This window comes from Rutidosis leptorrhynchoides, unplaced genomic scaffold, assembly GCF_046630445.1.
Source record: "Rutidosis leptorrhynchoides isolate AG116_Rl617_1_P2 unplaced genomic scaffold, CSIRO_AGI_Rlap_v1 contig214, whole genome shotgun sequence".
Classification (NCBI taxonomy): domain Eukaryota; kingdom Viridiplantae; phylum Streptophyta; class Magnoliopsida; order Asterales; family Asteraceae; genus Rutidosis; species Rutidosis leptorrhynchoides.
Window position 1 is genome coordinate 73,345 of NW_027266463.1, and position 12,068 is coordinate 85,412.

A 12,068-nucleotide genomic window follows, 5' to 3' on the forward strand; every position below is an offset into this window, starting at 1 on the left:
AAATCTTTTACGAATTCGATCGTATAAGCAATTAAATCACGACAAAGAGGTTGAGATAGCAAAAGGCGTAGGGCTAACTAGATTTTTAGTTGGAGTGACATACTAGAGACGAACCTAAGACCAAATTACGAAGGTTGAGGGGAGAGATTTTACACCAAGAGGGTAATTATAGGTCTGAGGTGATATATTGCGATAAACCCTAGGATAGGATCATGATGTATCTGCTCTACGCATAAACGCCATTCTGTGCGGTGAGCTTGTGGTGTAGAATTGCGATCCGTCCATACAAGGAGTATCACGCATAGCGTTGCCATGCGATTGTGGTTTCTTAGGTTGCAAAGTCTCGCTGAATACACCGAGGGTGGATGAACGGCGATATCAAAACTATTCCTTGTTGTTACTGCTTGTCTATAATCTAATTGATGTAAGATTGAATCATAATTACTAAAATAATAATTTTCTTTATAGAAGCTTTATGTATGACAACTCAGTCTTAAAATAATTCAAAAAGAAAGTTGCCGTCTTTCAATATTATTCCTTGTTAGTATAGAATCAAAGTTATTAATCAACAAACAATCTTTCATTACAATAAACAATAAATAAATTAAAGATAAATAATAAATATTTAGTTATTTCAAATCAAAAGAAATTCGTCCGCAATAAGTATAAGTCAACCACCAACTATCGCGATATTTGAGGTGTCGAGAGATGATTCGATAAATAAATAAATTCAATTTAAACAAAAAAGGTTAGCCCTCCTGCAACTACATGAACAATTTCATTCATTCTTCCTATGCTTTGGTTCGGTCGACATAATATTTAAAAGTAATCAATTAATTTGTCATATTTGCTTAATGTCAATTTCACGTGCTATATAACAAACAATACAATAGTAGTAGCTCAAGTCAGGTGGATCCTATTGTGACTATTAGATGTGCTTAAATAATCACATGTATTGATTTGTTCTTAAACAAAAATTCAGTAGGTGCAATTTTCTTCGATCTTCTTGTTTATTACTTAGGAATTCAATTTTAATCAAATTCGACAGGTTACACATGATGCGCAAGGAAGCCTAGAAATTGATGGACGACTCGATAAAATATATATGCCATTTTTTTTTCATAAAGTACTGTATTTGGGAGAAATTATGAATCCCATAATTTTTATGTTCCTGACACCAACCACCAATTTAGTACCTGAAAATTAAAGTGTTATTTTTCTAGTATCAAGGTGCCTGACTGTCGTTGATCATTTCCTTGGGTACACGTAGATATAGATAGTGGATGATTGATGTGTGGTTAAATATATATTAAAATATTAAAAAAAATTATAATGATAATAAAATATAATTTATTTAATCATAATTAATTGATGAGTTAAATTTTGTTTTGAGTCAAAATAAATCAAAACAAGTCAAATTAAAACAAATCAAAATAAAACGAGAAAAGAACGGAACCTTACTAAACGAGCTAGAAATTAACAGATTTTAATTTGTGTTTGATGATAATGGAATTTTGAGAGACATAAACTGATTTTATATTGTTAGTCTCACTTTGTGGTGCGAAATCCATTTTTTTTAAAGAATTGACCGTAAACATTACTATCTTTTTATGGGATCATGCATCGCACGTGATATTTAGTATATTGTCTAGTTATCACTTGTCATGTTTTAATTAACAAGAATTGAAAAATACTGGACAAGAAGGGTGCTACTTGTCAATTCTATATGCAGATATGGTCTGTATTGAGTATTAATATATTTTCTTATATTCTTATATTAGTGACAGGTGCTCGCGCGAGCGAGTGGATCCTATTGTGTGTCGATGTCGATTTAGTTTGTGTATTTCATTCTATTTGGACATAAGATTGTTTGTTTTCACAACGGGATGGATGAAAGAAACAATGAAGATGGGGACATCAATATGATAATCTAACTTACAACTAAATAATAAAGTCGACTATGACTATATAATGGATGGATAGAAAGATGCATTCTTATTGTTGCTCCTTGCATTTCTTTTTTTAATCTATTTGTTATTCTTCAATTATATGATATTCTTAATTACCGTGCAAAGAAATAATATTTAATACAATGCTTAAAAGTAAGTCACAAATTAATTATGTAGTAAATATAAACTAACATTGAAGTCTGTTATTCTTGTTATACAAAAAAACTACGAACGACATGTGATATCCATAAAATAACAACCCTTGTCCTACCAAGTCCAAGATATGGCAACTTTTAATTTTTTTTTAATTTCATAGCCAATGAGCGGCCTTTATAAGATTCTTTTTGCCCAAGTTTACAAGTATGTCATAAGTCAAACAAATCATTCCTCGTCAATTGGACAATGAAGACCAAAATAAACAGCTACACGGATAAGGGGATGCACATCTTCAGTTAATACCTTAATCTTCAATTTCTCAATGTGGAGCCCAATCTGTCAAGACATAGAAATTCATGTCATGAAAAAGATAACACAAAGGATGAGAGATGAAGTTTGTATTATTCCACACATTTACCCTATAATCGTACCGCCTTGAAATATCGCTAAGTGAATCTTTCACTAAGACCAAGTTTCTTGTCTATTTTATTTACATCATTCCGTAGCTTTTTTATAGCGTTATTCTTAGACACGTCAGTAACTCTCATGGTCTTGATTCTACCATGTGCAATACCAATTCTCTTTCCTTTTCTGTGATCCTAAATTCATAATTATAAAAATTAATTGTGAAACATTAATTTTAGTACATAAGATGTTGTTGTCAAACATAATTAAACTTCAAAGGAATATCAATCGGTCAAAGTCGTTGGATAGTGGTAAATAAATCCATGCTGCATTTTAGGTAATACACGCTAATATTGAGATTATTATCATTACTAACTATTTTATCCTTCTTCTTAAACTTAATAGCAAAAACTCTCGTTTTAATTCTTATTCAATGATTGATTTCTTAGGTTGTTAAAGCCACAAACGATAGTAGAAAAATATAACTATAGACATAACAAATAACAGAGTTTCATACGGGAAGAGTGCGAACTTGAATTGAAAACTTGAGATCACATAAATATCATTATCCAAACTCAAATCTAGCCTTAATCGCTATGTATATAAACTAATATGAGCTATGGCCTTGTCCCACCCTTCCGGTAAACGTTCTCTGATTTAAGATCCATGAGTCTTGAATTTCGGGTGACCTCATCTTTGAAATGGTATAAATTGATGCTGATGAACTCGAATCGTTGTAGATTGCCATTAACCAACCACATTGCTTGTCTTTTTTAAGGGAAAAATATTGAGAGAAAATTGGGGATGGTAAAATAATTTGAAATAATGATAATTTAAGTTTGCGTTTAAAATCTAACAGAATGACGAATTGAAATGAAAAATCCTAATCCCCAAATTAGTTTCTGTTGGGGATTTTATTTCAGATAGAAAGTAGAAGGGAAAAAAATAGGAATCCCGAAATCTTTATAAGCTGTATATAATTTTCAGAGCTAGTCATTATAGAAATAATTATTCAAAATGGCAAAGCCATCACAATAGAAATAGATCGACTATGAATTATGATTGGGATTTTGGAATTAGAATAATATCATTGAAAGGTCTGAAATGAATTTTATTTTGTTGGCTATGTTAGGAAGAATGACACAATAAATGCCCACTCACTCTCTACAGTGTGTTATTCGCGGAACAAAACACTCAAACCTACTCTCTAGAGTGTTGTCCACTTGCTGTGGTAAAATTACAAAATGCCTTTAAAAATATGAACACGCGAAGAGTATTATGGAAAGAAGCTGACGTGTCTTTATGTATAACAAACACGTATCATGCTGTGGAAGAATATATTAAAATGATCTCTCCTTTATAAACTAAAATGACTAGTGGCAGGTGCTCGTGTTGTAAATTTTGGATCGACGGTACGTGTTATCGATAGACGTTAATTCTAAAACAGTAAAGTATTTTTCTCACAATATCCAATTAGTTTATGATAGCTATGAAGTTCAGTTCCTTGTTAAATGTACAATTCGGTTCGAGTCGAAAAGGAGGTTCAATGGGATCAGATCACAAATTATGGATAAATGTGTAAAATATTATTATCATCATATCCAATTATGGTAGGCTGGTAGCTATAAAAAAAATCCAGTTCCTGGTTCAATGTATAACTCGGTTCGAGTCAAATTGAATCCGGTTCAATGGGAGTAATAACGCTGGTATTTGGTAGCAGTAAAGAATTTGTTTGTGGTGTTTCCAGGATTATATGGCATTTGACTCGATCAACAACTAATCAGGATAGTATACCACATCTCAATCTAGTATCCAAGCCATTATATTCAAAAATATTGATAAATCTTCAAGAACTGATAAAACAACGCATATTCCAAGAAACATATCAAAAATCCCTCAAAATTAACAATCAAAAACACAAAATCAAAATCATTTTTTTTCAAGATCTGGTAAAGACAAAGAGATTAAATAAGAGCTTAGTGGAAGGAGAAGTTGTTTAAAAATTGAGAGCTCTCGGAAAGATCCACTACCCAATTTACAAACCCACCAAATTCGCTAAGCCAATTTACAAATCCACCAAATCAAAAAATAAACTTGAATTTGAATGATAAACTCAGAAGCTGTATTGTGATTTCATAAGCTGGGAACATCCATCCTAACATTAGAAAGATTGAAATTTTGCAAGTTCCACAAATCTGTAACAATATGTATGTTGCCCCTTAACTCAACCGGAAAAATGTTAAGAATAGCTAAGAATCAATACTAATACAGCCTCTTCAGAAAATCAAAAGTCAAAACTGGAATATTATCCACCTTTTGTAGGAAAAAAACAAAGGAAGGTATATGCTTCACTGAGTTGAGGTAGCATCATTCTCTTTTGTAGCTGCCTCGTCCTGAAGCTTCTTATTTTTCCAGTACTCATCAAGTGGCGGACCAAATATATCCTTCCCAGAAACAACTCCAATTCTGTTAATAAAAAAACAAATCAACTCAAATCAGCTTGAAGAACATACAATCCTATGAATAGATCATGTATTTCTGAAGAAATCAAAATAGCAGCAAGTGCCATAAAGTTCAATTCTGATAATTGTTAAACCCCACATCAACTCAAATCAGCTTGAAAGAACACGAAATCCTACGAATATATGATGTAATTCTAATGAAATTAAAAAAATAGAGCGAAAATTTATCAAGCTCAAGCTCAGACACACAAATCGAAAACAGAAATTGAGAGACAAAGTGCATTGTTTGTGAGTATATATCCTTCAAATTCATCAAATACAGTATCCATTATCTATATATCCTTCAAATTGATCAAGCTCAAGCTCGGACACATAAGACAATGGACATTAAAAAACTCAAAAGCTGAAGCTTTGTTGATTTGAGCATTATGCAATAGTGTACTGATTATATCACCATAAGTCCGAATTACAGCTACTCAGCACCTGCCCAACAAAAACCATAAATTGAGGTGAATCGACGCACATACCCAAACCAATTGCAGGATAAAATGGAACATCAAATAGCTAAATCAATAGAAACAAACTATCCACAAAAAAAATCGACAGAGAATTTGGGTTTAAGCAAGCAAAAGAAGTGAATAAGAATCAAATTGATCAATTGAAGAATTCGAACTCACATGACAGCTCCAATAACCATTGGGAAAGAGAGAAATCTATAAAGAAGTGCTCAGACAGCCAACGATTATCGTCAATTTCTGGATAGAAGAGTCCCGGATTTAGTCCACGAAAAGTTTCTTCATCACAACACTTTCTTCCTGATCTAATATAAAATAGAACTTTGTAAGAAGAAAGAGAAGATGAAAGGGGAAAAATAAATTACGAGTTGAAAATTGGGGATGAAGTGAAAGGTTGAAAGAGACATGAAATAATACTGATCATGTATGGACAGCTATTACACGCGATAATCGCGGGACAGAGAGTGACGTAGTTGTATGAAAATACTAAAAACCCATTAAGTTTTTAACTTCTAAAGGGTATTACGGACAGATTGCTGACGTATTTTATGTAGAACGAATCACGTGTCAAGTTGTGGGTAAATATTTTTGGATTGTCTCTCCTTTATATACAAAAAAATTCTTATATATAAAATGAGAAGTATGAAAAAAACAACATACCATAAATTGACACGTGTATAAAAAAAAATTAAAAACAAACATTAAATACAAATATTCCCACAATGCACTACGTGTACAGTAATTAAAAACATATAAACTCACCTTGAAAAAAAAATAATATTTATAATAAAATCAGTCCATTAATTATAATTAATTATTCATAATCATAATTTAATCAATATAATTAATACTAGCATTTGGGCCTGTGCTAACGCACGAAAATGTAATATTTTATTTTGAATAATCTCATATTATAAATATTTAATTTAATAATGATCGAGAAGAATTATGATGACTTCATTCCTATAAAAAATGCATAGATATACCCTTAATTATGATCCAAGTTCAGTTCCAAATCTAATTAACAATCTCAAATTTATTGGCTCAAATTGATCAACCCGTAAAAAAATGACATTTTGAAATGTATTAAAACAAAAAAAAATGTATATAGACCCTTTCAAAAAAAGAAACATACAAATCTGGAATAATTGATCGAGAGAAAAATTTATAGATAAACAACTGTTAAAAAAATAAATATATTTGAATCAAAAGAAACACTTGAAGCATACAACAAACTATAGTCAAATTTTTTAAAGTAATTAACAAAAGTTAATGCATTGCTACCTACAAATCATGAGAACAAATTATATGCATTTGATGATGGAGGGAGACGGTGAAAAGAGTGGAGAAGGATTATGCTCAAATAGTTTAAAAAATGAATAGTATATAAGAAATAAATCAAGGGATATATGATAATTAAGATTCTTCCAACTTTTCTCACAAATACTGATCATTTTATTAAATATATTTTCAAATAAACTTTTTGGTACATTGTATTGTCATTTATACGTTTCTAATATATATGGTAATGTAAATTTTATAATTATCTCTATACATATATTGAGTGACAAAATACAATTATCTCTACATTGGATTTTGAAAATGAAAATGAATTGAGTGTAATTATAAAAAACTAAAAATGAATCGATTATTTTGGAAAAATAATATCTAATCAGTATTGAATTATTTTATATAATTATGTAATGGATGGATTCATACCAATTTATATAATAAATATGTTTAAAATTATTAATGAAAATGAATGTACTCAATATATACAATAAATACATATTTACATCAGGTCTGTAAAAATATAATTTTTTATTTTTATTTTTGTGCTGTCTATAAAAGTATTTATTTTTGTTCGAGGAGCCAATGATAATTAAAAAATGGGTTTATAAACTGAAAAAATTTGTATAAGAAATGAACCGAAAACTTTTTTATGAGACATTTTTTTTAATATTAAATTTTAAAAATGATAAACTTAATATAGTGAACCGGTTTAATATTATACCGAAAATATATATGTATAATATCAACCTAGAAAATATTTAAGCTAATGTAGATTTTAATTGGACATTGAATTTTTTTTTAAGAAAAAAAAATTACATCGATTAAAGCTGGGGTAGAAAATTATTTTGATTAAAATTGTATTTGGTCTAATTTTGGATATGAATTGTTTTGTTAATGGTTATTGATCTTGATCTTCAAATTAAAATATTGTTCCTTATTGTTTTATACAGATTATGATTCAACTTTTAAATTTAATTTTAAATAGTAACAAAGAACTTACTATTTTGGAAAATTTATTAAAACTTGTAGAAATTGAGAATGAATGAGAGAATGACACGTGAAAAACTTTCCTCACAATAAGCTTTACTTTATAGTATTAAATTTACTCTGTAATATTAAATAGATTAGAATATTCATATTAAGATACCAACAAAATTCGGTTTTAAATTTCCATTATTGCCTGATCAAATCACATTCATAGCCTAACTAATCAATGTTATCAATACGAAATTAGTTATATATCGTAAATTTCGTAATAATGTATTCCAAATCTTTTTCAAAATTCATACGTCCTACAATTCCCTATAAATTGCTCTTCAATATTTGCAGTATTCTTTCATCTCATACAGTATTTTCGTTCATCTATAGTGTTTATCCTCATTTTTTATTTTGTCTCAAGTTAACTATTGTTTTTGGTCTTGTGCTAATTCGAAACAGTTTCTACTTATTTTGTAACAAGTATTTGATCGATCCATCTTCTAATTTTCTTCTTTCCTTTTTATATACAGTTCTAAATATCATTTTCCATCATCATTTGTTGTGTACCATGATTTTGCATCTTTTGAATTCTATGGATTTTTGTCCACTTTCTAACGATTTTATCCTATTTTTAAAGATTATTGTGATGTTTGTTGCTTGATTTACAAGATATATGATGTTTCAAAATCAATTTTTGAATAATCTTTTTCAGTGTATTTTTTTTCTATATTATCGTTTAATTTATAGTATCACGTTTTCTCCACGGATGTTTAATTTTTATGTTTCTTAAATAAAATTCTCGAGGAGACGAAGAGATAGAAAAATAGAATAGCTTTTTAGCTATACATGAGAAGATCGAAGATACGAAGAAAAAGAAAGTTGATGCATGGTTTATTATCTATACATGTATATGATTGTTTTTAATTTTTTCTATCTTCTAATATAAATAATTTTATTCGTTTCCAATTTATTTTTTTATGGTAAATTGTATTTAACGTAAAAATTGGACTTTATTCTTCATATATATATGTTAAATTAAATCACGATTACTTTTCTTATTTGAATTTAAGTTCTGACATTTTAAGCATTAGATATAACACCTTCTGAGTTTTATACAAAATTCTATAAGGCATTTTCAGTTTTAAGTTAAGTCATCCAACATTTAAAGATAATTTGTTGATTTGTATATTTTAATTTATGTAAAGATTTTAAGTAATATTCCTTCTTTTATCCATAATTTAGTGTTTTAAAAATTGAGTATTTTTTATGGTAATGACTAAAATTTTTGTAGAAATTAAGGGGAGTTAATTAATTTTCAAACTTTATATTTATTACTCATGATACATGTATCTTCTAATTAATCTACAAATTCTTTTAGCTTAGTTTGAATTTTTTAAAATTATCCTTTCCTAAATTAAATATGTGTGGGAATATAAAATTATATTAATTTATAAAATATTTATTACTTTTTAATATTAAAATTACTATAATTATGCCACTTTCATATGAGCCTAATTAAAAATCAAAGTTAAAATGATCACAAAATCTAAAAGAATCTAACACTTACAAATTAAATACTTTATATTCTCTCTTAATAATAATTATATTTGATCTAGATGAATTGAAAAGTTTGTGTCATATTAGAACTCGCCTTAAGTGCAAATATATTCTGAAATATTTAAAAATCATATGAGATTTTCCTTTAAAAGTATCATAACTTGAAAATTTATAATGATTTATTTTTCTTCACTTATATATACCTTTATTTTGATTTTATTTATTATATATGAATCCAAACAAGTCAAATCTACTTACTATCTAATTGATTTATCATTAATTAGAGTTTTTTCCGCACAAAATTCCTTTATTACAATGACATTAATGTTATTTTCTACCATTACAAATTAGTGAATATATATTCATTGAATTTACCATCAATGGTTAACGGATAATCGATCTTAAATACAAATATTATACAAACCATCTCATATTATGACATGTGTATAAAACTTAAATACTTCAAAAGCAACTATTCCAGCCAAAAAAAATAAAAAAATAAATGGTGTAAATGGGTAATCTTATATATTTTAAGCAATATTAATATATAATATTTTGACATCTTAAATGTAGTTAGGGAGAGAATGTATTTTGTCAATCCTAAATGAATTCCAATTAAAATTTTCCCAAATTTTGAGTCAATTCAATACTTTTTTTCTTTTACAAACTCAATCATGTTTGTTATCAATTAAAGTATATATTCTTACACTCTTCACTGTGTGTTCGTTTCTTCCATGCATTCCCTTTCTCTCTATTATTTGATTAATATCATAATATTGACAAGGGTCCAAATTTAATAAAAAAATATTCATCTCAGAGATGACATGTGCCTAATTATTTATTATCCTAAATTTAACCACAAGCCGCCACGTGTCGTATTAGTAAATACCAAAAATTATTATAGGCAATATTTTTCAATTATATATTTTTAAGCAATATCAATACATAATATTTTGACATCTTAAATGTGATTCAAGAGAGAATATATTTAGTCAATACTAAATAAATTCCAATTAAAATTTTGCCCATATTTGGAGTCAATTCAATGTTTTTCTTCTTTTTCAAACTCAACCATGTATGTTATCAATTACAAGTCCTACACTCTTTTCACCGTGTATTTGTTTTCTATATGTTATCAATAATATTTTTCTATTGGACATATTTAGTCAATAATATTCACTAAATACATGTCTATTTGGATGAATGTAAAAAGAAAAAATATCATGTATTTTTGATACGGAGGGAGTAATTGATTCATCATTAATCACAATTTTTTTTCTACACGAAATGTCCGGTGGCATCAATGCATTTTGCTACCATTACAATTAGTAAAATTTTATTCATTAAAAAAGTTTAAGACAACTTTTAGAAAGATTTTATATCATGGATAGTTATATATAGATAAATTTTCAATTAAATTTATAATTTTTCATTCATATGTACAATCTTTCTATAATAATGTGTTTTATTAAATGCTTATCGGTGCAATATTGTACTGATTAGAAAAATCGTAATATAAATTATAAAATAATTTAAATATACATTTTTTTCTTCTGAATACAATAGCTCTTTTTCAAATATGGGTGGATTAAGAGACTTTGATATAAATGCCTATTTTTTTTTTTTGAAAAATATATAAATGTTTATTAATATATAGCAAAATCCATTAATATTTTTAAATATTTACTTTTCTTTTCATCATAATAAAAACTCAAGACTTTATGATTCGTAAGAAAATTAATAAATTAATGCATCATCCATGAATGTTAGATTTAAATAATGAAAAGTTTTTTATTTTTCAAACTCAGTAAAACATGAAGTTATCAATGCTATAGATGATAATTACTAATTACAACATTGAATTAGCACATGGAGTAAATATTATGATAAAGTAAAATAATATTCCTAATAAAAAATATCTCATGTCTTACTTTATTATTATCAATCAAACGATATTAATGACATGAAAAATCAATTTTAATGGAGGGAATGTTTATATCTGAATGCATATAAGAGGCACAATATTAATATCGAGAAAATCATGCATATTCGTTAAAAGTCACTATTATTTATATCTAACAGACAAATATTAATAAAATCTTAATTACTTATGGAGTGTGTTGGAAAATTTCTATGAAAAGTTTGTGTTGCTATCGATTGTCCCACCAAACAAATTTATGATTCGGTAATCAATTAATTATTTTTCATTATACTTTTATGCAAATTAATTTGATTCTTTAATTTAAGAATAAATAAAGTAAAATTTGAAATATTCTTTATAATAGAAATATAATAAAATAAAATGTCAAACATTTCAACTCTAATAATTTTTTAAGCTAAAACTTAGATAGTAAAATTACAAGTAATTAATAAAAAGAATATGACATTTTTTTTTTATTATAATGAGTTACGTAATGAAAAAATTAAATTATAATTGAAGATTCATCGTCATGAGTATTAATTATGGTTTAATTTTATTTTTAGGAGGTTTACGTATTTATACAACATCACAATGTGAATATTGTGAAATAAGCATGACAAGTCTTTGAGAGATCACATAATATTACATTGATAGTACTAAGTGTTGGAAAATGAGATATGTAGATACATGTTTATTTTACCCCATAATGATTTTGGGTTTTCAAATTACGGTATATTAGATTTACAATGATTTATGGATATTTAAAAGAATAAAAAAAAGATACTCAATTATATATCCATTTATATGAAAGAAGTCTAAAGAATTTTTAATG

General features: G+C 27.3%; 1 non-coding gene across 1 annotated transcript; it reads right to left on the bottom strand.

The window, feature by feature from the left end:
• Nucleotides 1–4,236: 4,236 nt before the first annotated feature.
• LOC139881976 (small nucleolar RNA snoR80) lies at nt 4,237–4,368 on the bottom strand. Its single transcript, XR_011771769.1, has one exon. It is a non-coding gene; the product is annotated as a small nucleolar RNA snoR80 (small nucleolar RNA).
• Nucleotides 4,369–12,068: the final 7,700 nt, after the last annotated feature.